Genomic DNA, 18600 nt, shown 5'->3' with positions numbered 1-18600 from the left:
TTGTTTTCTGGACTAGAGTTACAAATATCTTCATGGCTGAGACACCAAAAAGGGTCTTTTTAGGCCATGTGGTTCCTGTGGGAAGAAAAGGCTGCATAGAGATGACCAACATAAAGACTATCTATATTGCCTGTATCCAGATCATTCTTCCAAAGATTGCAAGGTATTTCGTACCTTCTCCTCTAAAACCCTCAAAGATCATGAGGGATGTCTCCTAATCTGGCTTCAGAGATTGAAAGTTATTCCAGTATTGGAGCTTTCATAGATTAACATACCTGAATCATTTCCCCGTCGTCGAGACGGGAGTCTCTGGTATATAAAAAAGCAATGGTTAGCAGTATAGCTAACTCAAAAAAGGCCTTAGGCCCATTCCCTTTTGCCACCCATAACCTTTGTTATGTAAAAAAGGACCAAACTTTTCCCTTAGCCAATCAGAGTCACTCATCCTCTAGAACCCTCCTGAGAGAACCTTCTGCCCCTCAGATTTTCTACTGGCACATTGTGCTAGAGAGTCTCATTTGAGCTCTGCTCAAACTCTGGATTTCCAACTTTGTAGAAGCTTAATTTTCATTCTATTGCTTGTGGATTTGGGAATTGTATAATCTATTTCTCATCTACATCCTTGAGAATGTCTGGAAAGGAAAAAAAGGGTATTTTTAGAGCCTGTGCCACCTGCTCTAAAAAGAGACTATACACTGATGACCCAAATGAAGACTGCATTTACTGTCTTCATCCGGACCACCAAGCAAAGGATTGCAAGGTATGTCGCACTTTCTCTATCAAGACCCTTGGAGATTGTGAGTGACGCCTTTTGATTTGGCTTCAGAAGATCAAGGCCAGAAAGGAGGTGATTTCTAGTGATAGTGACCAGGAATCCTCCTCTTCGTCAAGGAAATCTCAGAAAAAATCAAGATCTCCTCAGGCTCATTCCTCAGGGGACCGTCCTGAGAAGGCCCTAAAAAAGACAAGTCGAGGGTCTTCACTTCAAAATCTCCTCAACCAAAACCAAAGGAGAGCAAAGGACACACTTTGAGAGAAAAAGAATCCAAAAGAGCCTCTTCTGAGCCTTCAAAGACACCACATTTGGCTCCAGCATCATTCAAGAAGCCATCCTCTAGTAATCCTGAGGAGAAAGTGAAAAAATTGACATCGTCGACGGGATCATCAATGAGTCCGTCGACGAAGAAGTCATCGTCTACGGCGACGACCACGGAGGTACAGGAGCTACCTTTGATTGCATTAGAGTCAGCGTCGACGGGAGCGTCGACGCCGGTAACATAGACGACGACATCGTCGACGACGGTGGTGATGACGGTAATGTCGACGACGGGATCGTCGTCGACGATGATGACAACGGGGTCGTCGACGGGAACGTCGACAACGATTACTATGTCGACGGCGGGGAGTGGTTCTTCAGCACTGTCGATGGCAACAACAGCTTCGTCGACGGTAGTATCGACGACGATCTTGTCGACGGGCTCGTCAACGAGACAAACTCCAGAAAAGCAGAAGAAGAAAATCACGCCAGCAGTGACTTCCCCGAGCAAGATTACTCCTCTGGTCCCGTCGCACCTTTTAGAGGAGGAAGAATCGGATGAGGATGATGGACACTTCAGGTATGCCACAAGCCCATCTGAACTCCACGTAAAATGTCAAGAAGATGATGATGAAGAATACCACGTCCTCTCACACCATCGCTACCAACAAGAGCCTCAGGAAGAGATGGTCGCGATGCTATCTTCAATGATGATGGATTTGCAATTCATGTTGGCGGATTATAAGAAGAGGTTTCCTCCATCAGGGCTCCCTCAGGACGTTCCACCTTCACGTCCTCGTTCTATTCCAGCCAATCCAGTCCGCAGTAGGGAAAGCCTACTAGGCACTGCTCTGCAGATATCTCAGGTCCAACAGCAGCAGGATCATGTGACAACAGATGATGATGACCACGAAGAAGGGGAGCTAACATAGCCCCACAGAGAATAGAATGACTATCCACTTCTCTCTCCACCATCACCCACCCAAGTACCAGAGGATTCTCCACCAGTAGATATTGGTGTATTCCACAACTTAATGGAGAGAGCTGCAAAGAGATTTCAGCTACCAATGAAAACAACTCAAGCAGAGTGTTTTCTTTATGAGTTTAAAAAGCCCTATCAAAAGTCAATCAGGTCCATACCAATCATTGACCACGTATGGAAGGAAGGGTTACAAGTAATGACGACCCCAGTGACGGTTAAACCAGTAATAGCGAGGCTGGACAAGAAATATAAGGCGCCTGCGGACGCTCCGGCGTGTTTATTAGGCCATCCTAAACCGGACTCTATCATTTCGCAGGCAGCGCAACAAAAGTCAAAAAATCCATCAGCACCTATTTCTGCACCTCCAGATAGGGAGGGACGGCGTTTAGACAGCGCAGGTAAACGATTCTCCGCGATGTCAGCTCTCCTGGTCAGAGCATCTAATGTCCTTGCCATCCTGGGCAGATATGACAGACAGCAGTGGTGCGATATAGCTCCATATGTCGACCTCCTTCCGGAAGACAGCAAGCAGGAGGCAAAGAAAGTTCTGCAGGAAGGGGAGAGAACTTCAGCTGAAGTTATTGATTGTGCTATGGACATAGCTACCACAGCCTTTCGTTCCCTAGGAGGAGCAGCAGTTTAAGGGGGACAGGGTTGGCTGAGGGCCACCGCCTTTAGACCGGAGGTCCAAAATAAGATTTTGGACCTACCTTTTGATGGGGAAGATCTGTTTGGACGTCTAGTGGATGAGACCCTTCAAAGTATTAAGAAGGACACTGATAAGGCGAAAGCTTTGGGTACGTTACAGTACAGAAAGGTGCCCTTTCGAGGCACCCGTGGAAGAGGCGAACCTTCGTATAGAGGTGGCTACCAGCAAGGAAGATACACATCCTATTCTTCCTCTTTGCAGCCTTACCGGAAGCAATATGGCCAGAAGCATTCTGGGGGCTACTCTAAGTCCACACCCAGAGGTTGAGGAGGTCGTTCTGGGAAGGATAACAATAAAAGACAATGACAACCTACAAGTTCCGGGTGCTTATCCTCCTACCCTGTCAAATGTTCCCCTGGGTGGAAGAGTAACTTATTATTTACAGCAGTGGCAGAAAATAATATCGGACAAATGGGTCCTCCACATAATAAAATTCGGACATACTCTGGAATTCCTCCACTTCCCTCCTCCTACGCCACCTACATATCAAGAAGTAAAACACCTGTCTCGGATGCGTCGGGAGATTCGGGCAATGCTCTAAAAGGGAACAATAGAACCGGTGCCGAACTCCCAAAAAGGACGAGGATTTTATTCCAGATTCTTCTTGATCTGAAAGGATGCTCTCAGATGGTGTCCAATCTTGGACCTACAGTCCCTAAATGCCTATCTCAAGAAACAGTCATTCAGAATGGTGACCCTCCAAGATATTCTATTGCTCTTAAACCCAGGACATTAGATGACCTCCCTAGATTTACAGGATGCATATTTTCATATCCCCATCCATCCGTCCCAAAGAAAGTTCCTTCGTTTTACAGTGTCCAAAGACCATTACCAATTCAAATTGCTGCCATTCTGCCTCAAATCTGCACCGAGAATATTTACAAAATGTCTGGCGCCAGTGGCAGCCTATCTAAGAAGACAAAAACATCAAATATTCCCATACCTGGGCGACTGGTTGGTAAAGGCACCATCGCAGGAGGCAGCTCACGCTTCGACCCCGGCTTGCATGGAGTTGTTTGCGAATCTGGGCCTGACCTTAAATGTGGAAAAATCATCTCTGCAGCCATCCATAACGATCAAGTTTCTAGTTGCGATCCTAGATACATCTCAAAACAAGGCATTCCCATCCATAGAGAGGCAATTTTGACTAGTATCTCTAGCCAAAGAATTCAGCAGAAGAAAGTCTCTTTCAGTCCGAAAATACAAATCGGTTCTGGGGACAATGTCTTTATGCACTCCACACATTCCCCAATGTCGTTTGAGAATGCGGCCGTTAGAAGAAGAGTTAGACCTTCAGTGGTGCCAAGCAAAGGGATCCTTCGAGGACAAAATCAAAGTCAGGCAACCAATGTTGAAGGCGGTAAAGTAGTGGACTCGCAGGAACAATATCTCGGTGGGTCTGTCCTTCCTGACCGAATCAGCTCCGTTAGTAGTTACCACGGACGCTTCTCTCGAAGGATGGGGAGCAGTCCTACAGGAGTTACAAGTCAGCGGCCGATGGAACAAACAAGAACAACACTTTCACATAAACCTATTGGAATTAAGTACAATAGGATTGGCATTGTTGGCCTTCCTGCCAAGAATAGAAAGGAGATCAGTGCTAGTGCGAACGGACAACACAACGGCAATGCACTACATAAACAAACAGGGGGGCACAAGATCTCTCTCTCTGTCAAAGGAAGCTCAAAAAATTTGGACCATCTTCCAGGAGCTGGATCAGGACACGCTGAGGACCATCTTCGCCAAGTGGGGATACCAATGGTGGATCTGTTTGCCACAGCCCAGAACAAAAAATGCCAGATATTTGCAAGCTGGCGTCACCAAAGGGGATCATGGGGGAATGCGTTCTCCATGGCATGTCAGGCGTATTTGCCTAAGCTTTTTTGCCGATTCCCCTCCTGCCACAAGTGCTCACGAAGATGAAAAAGGAACCGTGCAGGATGATACTAATAGCCCCTTCGTGGCCCAGGCAGCATTGGTTCGCAGAGCTGCTCCTTTGGTCAGAGACCGAGCCAATACGTCTACAGCCAATAGCAGCACTATTGACCATGGAGAAGGGACAAGTGCGGCATCCAGACCCGACATCACTGCAATTAGCGGCCTGGCTCCTGACTACGGAGAATTTCATAGCTTAAACATTCCGGCAGAATGCAGAGAAATCCTGGCAAAAGCAAGAGCTGACCGCACTAATAGGACGTGCAGGATGAAATGGAAAAGATTCTGCTTCTGGTGTCAGGAGAATGCATTGCATCCTCTGCGAGCAGAGGCGCATCAAATCATCCCATATTTACTAAAGCTGGCAAAATCTGGATTAGATGGGTTGAGTGCGTTACTGAGCGTGTAAACGCATCCCTACAATTGGGCACACTTAGAATGGTTCGTTGTAGCATACAACTGACTCCAGTAGATTCAAATGAAAGGTATCTTTTAATTTTCAAGAAGTCATTAAATGGTGTAATTCTTTACAGTTCATAAATCAAAGTTCATAGTATCGACGTTTTTCAATAATGCTTTTATCGTTGTCGGAAAAAGGATTTAACCAAAAAGATGCTCCAATGCATTTCGGGCCAGAAAAGCACTTTGTCGAGGAGCGCTGCGAATAAACACAAAATAACGCACTTATCAATATATATGCAATAGTTAGCAAAAAACAATCATACGAATTACGAATGCATGCAGTCAAAATGCGTTTAGCATCTGATTAGAAGGTGACTGATCGTGTTACCATAAGTGAAAGCATGCGTCATGGCAAGAAAGGTCCCCACCGAATTATCCACCTGATGTTTCCCTTCACGTCGCCCACCTTTCAATTAGTTCACGCACGTTCCTCTCACCCGTTTGAAAATGGACCTTTCTTGCCATGACTACAACTACAACGAACCATTCTAAGTGTGCCCAATTGTAGGGATGCGTTTACACGCGCAGTAACGCACTCAACCCATCAATAGTTTCACGACGCACTTGGACAGTTACGTCACCTACTGGAGCACCTTGAAACTAATGAACTTTCGCTTGATAGCCACCCTTTGAATCTTTCAACGTCATCACGCAGTGCGCCGTGCCAGCACTCATTGTCTTCAAAATCTGGATTAGCCCAGGCCTCAATTAAAGTGCATTTCGCGGCAATTTCTAGATACAGGAGAAGCTCAGTAGGTCCATCTCTGTGGTTGGAAAGAATTGTGAAACAATTCATGAAGGGGTTGTTTCGATTTTATCCACCCATTAGGCCTCCACCGCCTCTATGGCAACTGAACATTGTCTTATCACAACTGATGAAACCACCATTTGAGCCAATTCACAAAACTGATCTAAAATTCCTATCCTGGAAGGTGGCTCTATTAATAGCCATCTAACATCAGCCAGAAGGGTGGGAGAAATACAAGCCCTTACGACGCAAGAACCTTTTCTGCAATTCAGGGAAGACAGATTGGTGTTCAGAACAAATCCCAAGTTTATTCCAAAAGTACCAACGGATTTCCACTTAAATGAGCCATTAATCCTGAAAAAATTCTTTCCTCGACCATCTACGGCGGTGGAGAGGACTCTCCACACTCTGGATGTCCAGCGTTGCCTGAAATTTTATTTGCAAAGGACAAGACCTTTCAGAATATCTACACAATTGTTTGTGGCTTTTAGTGCCCCCAGGAAAGTTTTCCCGTTATCAAAACGGGGAATTGCACGATGGATCTCAAATGCCATTCAATTCTGTCATCAGGCGGCGGGGAAGCCATTACCAACACATGTTCGTGCACATTCCACAAGAGCGGTATCAACCTCTACTGCTCTATTTTCAGGCGTCTCTATTCAGGACATCTGCAGAGCAGCTACCTGGAGGAGTACGCATACCTTCACCAGGCATTACTGCCTGGATGCACATGCAAGAAGCCATGTAGTAGTGGGACAAGCTGTGCTGAGGAACCTTTTCCAATAACGGTGAACCTCCATTCTCATCCCTCCTTCCTTTGGTTGGTAAGAAAGGCACATTTTATTGTTGTATGATATTGGATATGTCATTTATGGGCGATATGTCTCTGTGTATTTTGATACAGTTACTACTATGTGCAAGTATCATGTGTTGCCTCTTTGTGAAAAGCAGGTGACAAAAACAAAACGTGCTATCATTTACTGCTCGCTATTCTGATTCAGGTATGTGAATCTATGAACGCTCCAATACTGGAGTAAGAAAACAAGTTACTTACCTGTAACTGTAGTTCTGGAGAACTACAGTTACAGGTAAGTAACTTGTTTTCATAGAGACCAGCTGGAATCTTCTGAAGAAAGTGAAGGCTCGTCAGTTTCTTCCAAATCTTCTCAGAAGAGACCAAGAGTGACTTGCCCCAGTATTGGAACTTTCATAGAATCAATGCTTTGTATCATTCCCCGTCGTCAGCCTGGGAGCCTCTGTAAATAGGAAATACCATAGCAGTATGTAGAAAAGAGAAAGAAAGGCCTAGGCCTCATCTCATTTTGTAGCATATCTACCTCTTTTTGTAAAAGAGACCAAAATTTTGCAACAACCAATCAGATTAGACTCACTCCATAGAACCCTCATCAGAGCCTCAGATTTTCTACCGCACGTTGTGCTAAGGTAGTCTCCACTGAGCTCTGCTCAGATTTCTCTTCAACCTTTGGATTTCAACTGTATTCTCTTCAGGAAGCTGTTTCCCCCTTTTTTTCATAATCAGACAAGAAAAAAAAAAGGGAGGCGTTAGGTGAATGACCCCTGACAAGATGGCATTTTTTGCCTGTATCCGGACCACAAGTTCTTGGTAAGATAAACATAAGGGTCCGTGAGGGCCGTCTTTTACCTGGTTCCAGAAGCTAAAATCTAGAACAGATACAGTCTCTAGTATGATAGTGATGAGGCCTTGTCTGCTGTGTCTTCGTGAAGATCTGAGAAGGAATACGATCTCACCCGGTTTCTGGTGAGCAGCACACTCAAAACGCCTTCAGAAGATCTCCCATGGGTCTGACAGGCGCAGTCCAACTAAATCTCCTCACTGAGGTGTAAAGGAGAGGATGGGACTTACAAAGGAAATTCCTCAAAAAGCCTCTAAAAAGACCTCCCGGGGATTCTGACAGGCGCAGTCCACCTGAATCTCCTCACCGAGGTGTAAAGGAGAGGAAGGGTCTTATAACAGGAGAAACTGGTGTGAGGAAGTCTAGCTGAAACCTCCTCTCTTCCTCAACACCGTCGACTACGATGGCACCGTCAACGACGATGGCCGTGTTGACGAAGACGGCGTCGACGACGATGACAGTGTCGACGATGGCAGTGTAGACGACACAGTCTACGACGATGGCAGTGTAGACGATACATACGACACCATTTACAATGGCAGTGTAGACAACAGCGTCTACGATGGTGGTGTAGACGACACCGTCTACGATGGCGGTGTAGACGACAGCGTCTACGATGGCATTGTAGACGACAGCGTCTACGATGGCGGTGTAGACGACAGCGTCTACGATGGCAGTGTAGACGACAGCATCTACGATGGCAGTGTAGACGACACAGTCTACGATGGCAGTGTAGACGACACCGTCTACGACGATGACAGTGTAGACGACACCGTCTACGACGATGGCAGTGTAGACGACACCGTCTACAGCGATGGCAGTGTAGACGATGTCTACATCGTCTATGACAACCATCAACTACAGCTTCGACGAATATATATATTTTTTTTAACTTCTGTGGCATCAACATCTCAAAGGCAGGGAGAACAGCCTGTGACAGAAGGGCATGATGTAGTTACAGTGCCAGATGATGATGATTCATCTGATGAGGACCAGAATGAGGGCCATATCCAAAATCCTGACACAGAATGGGACGATTATGTTATCCCAGATCCGGCTTCACCATCCTCGGACCTTGTGCATTCGCCTCCAGCGGACATAGGAGGCTTCCATAATCTTATGGAAAGAGCATATAAAAGATTTGGCCTTTCTGTTCCTGTGGTACAATCAGACTGTTTCCTCTATGATTGTAAAGAACCTTTCAAGAAATCTATTCGTTCCATTCCCATAGTAGAGCATGTTTGGAATGAAGGCAAGAAGGGGATGCAGTCTCCAGCTACTTTAACTCTCGTTCTACCGCGTCTGGAGAAAAAAAATATATAAAAGGCACCGGAGGACAGTCTGGTCTGTCTTATTGGTCAACCAAGACCGGACTCTTTTATTTCTCAGGCGACCCTAAGAAAATCAAGAAACCCGACGGAATCCCTGACTGCACCGCCAGACAGAGAGGGCAGGCACAGGGACAATGTAGGCAAGAGGTTTTCCTCTATGTCTAGCCTCCTTGTTAGGGCCTCGAACGCACTAGCATTTTTGGGACGATATGATCGCCAAATATGGTGCGATCTCTCTCCTTTCATTTATCTGCTTCTAGTGAGTGCCAAAGCAAAAGCGAGAAGATCCTGGAAAAAGGTGAACGATCGTCATCTGAGATGATAGATTGTGCAATGAACATTGCTACAACGGCTTTTCGTGCCTTGGCAGGTTCAGCGGTCCTGAGGCATCAAGGTTGGCTGAGATGTACCTGGTTTTGCCTGGAGGTGCAGAATAAAATTCTGGATCTGCCCTTCGACGGAGATGTGCTGTTTGGCAAGCATATAGATGATGCTTTACAAGACATTAAAAAAGCTACCGAGATGGCAAGATCTTTGGGCACACTTCAATATCGAAAAGTACCTTTCTGGGGTGCAAGAGGAGAAGGTTTCTCTAAATATAGGGGAGGTTATCCACATCGCTACTCCTCCTATTCACAATCCTTTCAATCATTCAAGCCTCAGTACTCTCAAAGGCAAAATCAATCGGCGTCTTTCTCTTGCCATTCTTCAAGAGGTAGACAAGGACGTACAGGGAGAGATACTTCTAAACGGCAATTGCGGCTTCCTCGCTCTGCCTACTGGTCCTTCACCCCTTGTAACACCGATGGGGGGCAGGATTACACATTTTCTCGATTGCTGGAAGTTCATAACAGATCGGTGGGTCCTGAATTTCGTTCAATTTGGTCATAGACTAGAACTCCAAAACCTTCCACCTCCCGGAGCTCCTCGTGCCACAGAATCAAAACACCTGCTTCTTCTCCATCTCGAAGTTTGTCAACTGCTCACCAAAGGAGCGATAGAACCAGTGCCTCTTTCTCAAAGAGGAAGAGGGTTCTATTTCAGGTTTTTCCTCATCCACAAGACGGAAGAAAAGTGGCGCCCAATTTTTGATCTGAGGAAGCTCAACACCTATCTCCTAAAACTCTCTTTTCAAATGGTCTTTCTTCAAAACGCCTTGCGTCTTACGTCTTCTAAATCCAGGGGATTCTGGATCTCCAGGACACATATTTCCACGTTCCAATCCACCCAGCTCACAGAAAATATTTACTCTTCACAGTAGCCAAGAGTACTGCTGTTCGAGCTCTGATCCGCTTCGCGGATATTCACAAGGGTGTTGGCCCCGGGAAGCAGCATTCCTAAGGAAACATTTGCTGGAAGTTTTCCTTTACCTAGACGATTGGGTGATAAAAGCTCCGTCTTCTCAAACATCGACAAGGGCAGTCGAAAGTTACATCCACCTGGGTCTGCATCTCAACAAGGAAAAATCAGTCTTTATCCAACCAGGAGGGTCCAGTTCCTGGGCTCCATTCTGGATACAAGAAGCTGCAAGGTTTTTCCTTCAGAAGAAAGACAGAAAAAGCTAATCTTCTCTGCCAACCATTTACAAAAGAGACGATCCCAGTCAGTTCGTCTATACAAGTTTTTCCTAGGATCAATCTCATCTTGCATACCGCGAATGCGCCCCTTGCAAGAACAACTGAACATGTGAGAGCGCCAAGTGGAAGGTTCTTTCGAGGACAAGATAAAGGTCACTCCTCTCATGAGAAAAGCAGCAGGCTGGTGGGCTATCAAGGAGAACATCTCGAGAGGTCTCTCTTTCAGAATGGCTCCATCCCCTCTGATTTTAACCACAGACGCCTCTATGGAAGGGAGGGCAGCTGTCTTACAGAACCTCCAAGTGAGCAGTCACTGGGACGCAGAAGAGCGTTTTCTTCATATCAATCTTTTAGATCTCATAGCGATTTGCCTAGCCTTGCAGGCTTTCAGGCCGAAAGTTCAAGACGCAACCGTGCTAGTCAGGACGGACAACACAACTGCCATGCATTACATAACCAAGCAGGGAGGTACGAGGTCTCATCTGCTCTCGAAAGAAGCCCAGGGAATATGGGAAGGGGCAATGCTCCACAATGTCGTTCTTTCAGTGGGACATCTACCAGGCACTCTCAACACAACAGCAGACACCTTGAGTCATCTGAAATCGGCCTGTCACGAGTGGGAATTCGATCAAGACATTCTGGAGGAAGTGTTTCAACGCTGGGGAACGCCAACAATAGACCTGTTTGCAACTCCAGAAAACAGAAAATGCCGACTCTATGCAAGCAAGGATCACCATCGAGGGACGCTGGGAAATGCTCTTTCGATGTCTTGGTTAGGCGCATTTGTTTACGCCTTTCCTCCAAATCCCCTAATCCCACGGCTTCTCAGGAAAATAAAGATGGAACCTTGCAGGATGATCTTAATAGCACCAGCGTGGTCTCGCCAATTCTGGTTCACGCAACTTCTCCTGCTTTCTCAGGTCCATCCATTTCACCTATGTCTCATTCCATCTCTATTAACAATGTCCCAGGGACATGTGGTACATCCAGATCCTAGTTCTCTCCATTTAAAGGTCTGGCTCCTGAGCACAGAGAGTTCCACAGCTTAGCTATCCCTCAGGAATGTAGGGAGATATTAACTCAAGCTTGTGCACCAAGTACAAACAGAACCTATTGTGCTAAATGGAGGTGCTTCTGCCTGTGGTGTCATCGTGAACACATCCATCCATTCTCTTCAGCTCCTCATCAAATATTGCCTTACATTCTATCGCTGGGTAAATCAGGCTTTTTCTCATTCTTCCATCAAAGTACATCTGGCAGCTATTTCAAGATTCAGAAGAACAGCTTCTGGTCCTTCTCTCTGGTCTGCTAGAATTATCAAACAGTTCCTAAAAGGTCTTTTCAGGGTTTTTTCCTCCAGTGCTGCCACCACCTCTGGCTTGGAATCTCAATCTGGTTCTGGCTCATCTCATGAGACCTTCATTCGAGCCTATCCACAGGGTAGACTTAAAATTTTTGTCTTGAATATTAGCTCTCCTTTTAGCCCTCACTTCAGCTAGGAGAGTAGGAGAGTTGCAAACTCTATCCATTTTAGAACCTTTTCTACAGTTGAAAAAGGACAGGGTGTTTTTAAGGACCAATCCAAAATTTAGTCCAAAGTTCCCTTCGTATTTCCATTTGAACGAACCAGTGGTTCTAAAGTAATTCTTCCCTCGACGAACATCCCCTGCAGGAAGGTCTCTACATTCTTTAGATGTCCAGAGAAGTCTCAAATTAGATCTTGAACGCACAAAGGATTTGAAGAAATCATGTCAACTTTTTGTGGCTTTTAGTGCACCTCAAAAAGGCCTTCCGCTCTCAAAACAAGGAATCACACGCTGGATTTCAAGTGCAATTCATTATTGCCACCAAGCGGCAGGAAAGTCGCTGGAGAGACCTGTACGAGCTCACTCCACAAGATCAGTTTCATCTTCGGCAGCTCTCTTCGCTGGAGTCCCTATAAAAGACATTTGTAGGGCGGCTACATGGAGCAGTGCCCATACATTCACAAAGCATTACTGCCTGGACTCTTTCATAAGGAGCGAAGCGGCAGTAGGACAAGCAGTCCTGAGGAATCTTTTCCAATGAGAGGTGAGCTTTCCCTTCTATCCCTCCTTCCTATGATTGCACATTTTGTATCACATAATATTTCTGATGTATTGTTACAAGGTATATGATTGTCATATGATGACGGTTATGCAGAGATATTGTAATACTCATGTAGCAAAATGTTCACTGGTGACTTACTGCTAGCTACTCTGATGCAAAGCATGGCAATCTATGAAAGTTCCAAATCTGGGGCAAGAAAAAAAAGTTACTTACCTGTAACTTTGGTTCCCCAGTATTGGTAACTTTCATAGATTCCCATGCGCCCACCCTCCTCCCCTGGGAAAGCTCAGCCTTCAGCAAAAGTGGTTACTGATACACAACGGCTGCGAAAATGGCTGCGAAAATCTGAGGCTCTGAGGCTCTCATGAGGGTTCTATGGGGTGAGGCTAATCTGATTGGTTGTTGCAAGATTTTGGTCTCTTTTACAAAAAGAGGTAGATATGCTACAAAAGGAGATGAGGCCTAGGCCTTTCTTTCTCTTCTCTACATACTGCTATGGTATTTTCTATTTACCGAGGCTCCCAGGCTGACGACGGGGAATGATACAAAGCATGGGAATCTATGAAAGTTACCAATACTGGGGAACCAAAGTTACAGGTAAGTAACTTGTTTTCTTCTCCTGGTTTTCTTGATACTGGCCCTTCCACACAGCCTCCTCAAAAGAAGACACTGAAAAAGTCTTCAGAGGTCCACTCTAAGGTGGTTTCATCGAAGGTGTCCTCTCAGGAAGTTCTCACCTTCAAGAAGCCAACTTCGACTCCGTCGACGACGACATCGTCGACGACGGCTTCAACGACAAAGACAGCTGTTTCTTCAGTACAGTATGTCACTACGTAGACTACTACTGTCGCAACGTCGATGGCAACATCGTCACTGACCACGTCGACGACTACGACCCCACCGTCGCCGGCAGGTAAGACTGTGTCGTCGACGATAAGCATCAAGATGACACCGTCGACGACGAAGCAGTCGTGGACGCTGCGCTCGCCGACGACTAACCAGCTCGATGACGAAGACCTCATAGTCGACGTCAACGAAGACACCGTCTACGCGAGCAACGTAGACGAGGACGCCGTCGACGAGATCTGCAGCGACACCAGTATCGACGACGGCACCATCGACGATAACACCAATGACTACAACATCCGTCCACGCCTCGTAGTCGACTACCACTCCGTCGATGGGCTCGTCGATGACTATGGATCCAAGTTTGAAGAGCACATATGTGCATCTCAGTATCACAAAAAAGACGCTAACGCCGGATTTAACATCACCAAGTAGAGTCCAACCGCTGCCTCCAGCATGTCTACTTGAGGAGGAGGATTCAGATGAAGGGGACATGTTCCAAATTGCGACAAGCCCCTCTGAGCTCAATGCGAAATATCAGGAAAGTTCAGATGAAGATGAGGAACAGGAGGAAGAATATCATCCACCTCCTCCACCAATGGTTTGCCTTCCAGCCTCTTTAGTCTCAGACTTACAATACCTCAGCAGTATATCTCTCTCACCAAGAACACGGCCTCCACCTTTAAATTTACAGCTGGATCCAGTCAACTTATCACATCCTTCGTCTACCGATGAAGACGAGGAAGAAGACCAGCATGAAGAGGGACAGCTTCAATCTAACCACGATGAATGGGATGACTAGGTCATTCCCTGCCATGCTTCTCCAGTACAGGCACAAGCGGACTCGCCACCCGGAGACATTGGAGGGTTCCATAATGTCATTGATAGGGCAGCTCAACGTTTCCAAATCCCCATGGTCTCTCTCCAGCAAGAATGCTTCTTATATGATTTTAAGGAGCCCTTCAAAAAATCAGTGAATTTGATACCTATTATAGAATACCTGTGGGGACAAGGTGTTGGAAGTGATGCAGAACCCTTCCTCAGTACCTCCGGTAGTTCCTCTCTTAGACAAGAAGTATAGAGCGCTTGATACTGCGCCAGCTTGTTTAACAGGACATCCCAAGCCGGACTCTGTGATTACACAGGCAGCTCAAAAGAAGTCCAAAAATCCTTCTGCCCCCATTTCAGCTCCGCCAGATAAAGAAGGCCGAAGGCTGGACAATATTGGGAAACGTTTCTCTACAATGTCTGCTCTGACAGTAAAGGCGTCCAATGCCTTAGCGCTTTTGGGACGTTACAACAGACAGTTATGGGCAGACATAGCCCCTTATCTAACGACCTTGCATGAGGAATCGAAGGAAGAGTCGTAGAAAATATTACTCGAAGGGGAACGCTCAGCGTCCGAAATAATAGAATGCGCGATGGATATCGCAATAACTGGATTTCGCCAACTTGCCGGGCAGCTGTTTTGAGACAGCAAGGTTGGCTGAAGGCAACTTCCTTTCGTCAGACGAAAATCTTGGATATGCCTTATGATGGCCAGTTTCTCTTTGGACCTCAGATCGATGAGGCGTTGTAGAGTATAAAAAAAGGACACGGACACGGCCAGAGCGTTGGAACTCTCCAATACAAAAGTCCGTCCTTTCGTGGCTCAAGAGGGAGAGGACAGTCCTCTTACAAGGGGGATAATCAATATCGGTCATCAAACTCTTCGGGGCAGCAACATCGGCCACAGTTTCAACAGCAGCACCAACAATCTTCGTATGGCAAAACGTCCTTTCAGGGTAAAGGCCAACGAAAGGACAATGACCTTTCCCTTTGGCCAGTCTCCAATTCCTCTGTGCCCTCAAAGATTGGAGGAAGAATTTGCCATTTCCTAGAAAATTGGAAGAAAATTACCACGGACCGGTGGGTTCTACAATTAGTTCAATTTGGCCATTCATTGGAGTTCCTTCACATACCTCCCCGAACTCGTCCCCGACCTATGCTTCACAAAAATCTGCATCTGCTTCACCGAGAGGTCTCTCTTATGTTCCAGAAAGGGGCGATAGAAAAAGTCCCTCTGTCCCAACGAGGGAAAGGATTTTATTCCCGCTTCTTCCTAATTCAGAAGAAGGAAAAGAAGTGGAGGCCAATTTTAGACCTCAGAGCCCTCACCAAATTCCTAAAAAAGCAGTTGTTTCGTATGGTAACGATCATCCAGGAGGACTTACAGCTCCTAGGTATGCAAGATTACATGGCATCCCTGGATCTTCAAGATGCTTATTTTCTCATCCCAATTCACAAAAATCACAAAATAATTGTATGATTTGCAGTAGCGGGCAGACACTTCCAGTTTTGTGTCCTTCCTTCCGGACTCAAGTCTGCACCTCACATTTTTACAAAATGCCTCTCTCCAGTGGCTTCATATCTCAGACAAAAGCACCATCAAGTTTTTCCATATCTGGAGGACTGGCTGATCAAAGCTCCATCCCTAGAAGACACATCCAGGTCTTCCAATGCTTGTTTGCACCTTTTCAATCGTTTAGGACTCGCACTCAATCGGGAAAAATCAGTTCTCTTCCAGGGATCCTCATCAAAGTCATAAGCACTGAATATTTCCACCCATGTGCGGGACCCCGGAAACAATATAAAAATATATATGGAAAAACATATATATCTAGCTCCACATATATGTATGTACATATATCATTTTTTCTCACACAAATGCAGCCCCAAAACTGAGGCTAAACAATGTAATCACTCATACATGCACAGAAATTAGCAAGGAAATCAAAACCACATTAGGTCCAATAGCCCTTGAACTTTGTGTTTTAATGAGTAAAAACACTCATAAATCCTGAAAATTGCTAATAAATAGACATTGTTAGCCACAGGCTGCTTTGAAAAGCAATAACCTAGAAAATGAAAGCATTTTCAACAAAAACTGGCACCGTGCCTTTAAGGCAGCCATGACCCCAGGCATCCCATCATGCCTCAGGGGTGACAGTTAGGTCAGTTGTTCTTTGCATAGCCCTGAAGTCAGGGCTCAACCATAAGTTAGAAACGCACAAATCTCATTTACCTGGGGAGGCGGGTGGGTTGCCTATGACTTTGATGAGGATACCCCTGGAAGAGAATATATGTTTTTACATATTTATTTTTATATTGTTTCTGGGGTCCCGCACATGGGCGGGAATATTCAGTGCTTATGACTTTGATGAGGATACCCCTGGAAGAGAACTAGGATTACAGGTAAGTAACTTATCCTCCTCTACCTTCTCAACGTATGAATTTGCCTACACTCGACACAGAACTGAGAAAAGCTTTTCCATCACAGGAGAGAACGGAAAAGCTAGTGACACTGGCTGTTCTCGTAGCCTCAAAGAGAACCTTAACGGTTCGCCTTTTCAAGTCCCTACTCGGAATGATGTCATCATGCATCCTACTGGTTCCTCACTGCCGCCTAAAAGAGGCGCCCTCTCTAAGAGGCACTCTCAGCGCAATGGGTCCAATGCACAGGGTCATTCAACGATCCCATAAAGATTACTCCTGAAATTGTCAAAGCTCTGCAATGGTGGATGTCTATTCGAAATCTTTCTCAAGGCTTGCCCTTCTTACTTCCGGCTTCGCCTCATGTCATCACAACGGACGCCTCTCGGGGAGGCTGGGGAGCTTTCCTCCAAGAACTGCAGATAAGCGAAAAGTGGCCCCCTCCGAAAAAGGGCTTCATTTAAATCTCAAACTGCGGGCGGTCTTCCTCGCCCTTCAAGCCTTTCTCCCAAGAATCAAGAACTTACTAGTGCTCGTACGTATGGACAATACCACAACGATGCACTATCTCAACAAAAAAGGAGGGACTCTCTCTCGCGAATCACAGAAAATCTGGAACTGGTTAATCCTGCACAATATCTCACTTCGGGCGGAATATGTCCCAGGCACGGACAACGTTCTAGCCGATTCACTAAGCTGACAACACACAACGTCTCACGAGTGGGGCTGGATCAAGAGACCCTCAACCAAGTATTCTCTCAATGGGGTACTCCTCTGATCGACCTATTCGCCACAAAAGACAACGCCAAACGCCAACACTTTACAAGCTGGCATCCCCAAAAAGGATCTCTAGGGAATGCATTTTCGATAGCATGGTGCAACGTCTTTGTGTACGCCTTTCCGCCATTTCCAATGATTCCCAGAGTACTCAGGAAATTGAAAGCGGAGCCCTGTACACTCATTCTGATAGCCCCAACCTGGCCACGCCAACATTTGTTCACAGAACTCCACCGTCTGTCTCTAGAACCACCAATGCGATTGAAGCAGTTTCCATCCCTCCTCTCGATGAGCAACAGGCAAGTCCAGCATCCGAATCTGGCATCACTCAGATTATCCGCTTGGCTCCTGAGTTCAAGGAATTCCAGAATTTAGATATTCCGCCAGATTGTGGAGCCTTTCTGGCACGGGCAAGAGCAGATAGTACCAACAAAACATATTCTTTGAAATGGAAGAGGTTTTGTATTTGGTGTAAGACTCAGAAGATACATACCTTTTCTTCTTCTCCAGAAAAAATACTGCCTTACCTTTATCTAGCAAACTCTGGCCTTGCTCATGCTTCCATCAGGGTCCACTTGGCGGCCATATCCCGTTACAGGAGATCTACTACAGGTCCTTCTCTCTGGTCTTACAGATTGATCAAACAGTTTCTTAAAGGTCTCTTCAGGACTTTTCCACCCGTGAAGACTTTACCGCCTACCTGTCAACTTAACACAGTCCTTAATCGGCGCATGAAGCATCCCTTCGAACCGGTACACAGGGCTGATCTGAAATACTTCTCTTGGAAGACCGCACTCCTTCTTGCACTTACTTCGGCAAGACGCGTTAGTGAGCTCCAAGCTTTCTCAATTCAGGAGCCCTTTCTCCAATTTAGGCAAGACAGGGTAATATTGCGAACAAATCCAAAATTTGTACCAACAGTCCTGTCGGACTTCCATCTCAATGAGCCTGTTGTCCTGCGCTCTTTCTTTCCAAATCCTCAGACCGCAGCAGAAAGAATGTTACATTCTCTGGACCTTAAACGCTGTCTGAAATTTTATAATGAGAAGACAAAATCCTTTCGTAAATATAACCAACTTTTTGTAGCTTACAGTAGACCCAGGAAAGGTCTTCCACTCACTAAGCAAAGTATTTCTCGCTGGATCTCTGCAGCGATTACATTCTGTCACGATCGGACAGGACAACCCCTGCATTCTAAAGTA

At 46.0% G+C, this 18600-nt stretch overlaps 1 protein-coding gene across 1 annotated transcript in view; it reads left to right on the top strand.

Moving 5' to 3' along the window:
• The window catches only part of RANBP3L (RAN binding protein 3 like), a 176623-nt gene that overhangs the window by 132319 nt on the left and 25704 nt on the right, over positions 1-18600 (top strand). The window lies entirely within an intron of this gene.

Source organism: Lissotriton helveticus, chromosome 2_1, assembly GCF_964261635.1.
Source record: "Lissotriton helveticus chromosome 2_1, aLisHel1.1, whole genome shotgun sequence".
NCBI classification, from domain to species: domain Eukaryota; kingdom Metazoa; phylum Chordata; class Amphibia; order Caudata; family Salamandridae; genus Lissotriton; species Lissotriton helveticus.
The sequence above is the reverse complement of the archived record's forward strand: the minus strand, read 5'-3'. Positions and strand labels throughout refer to the sequence as shown.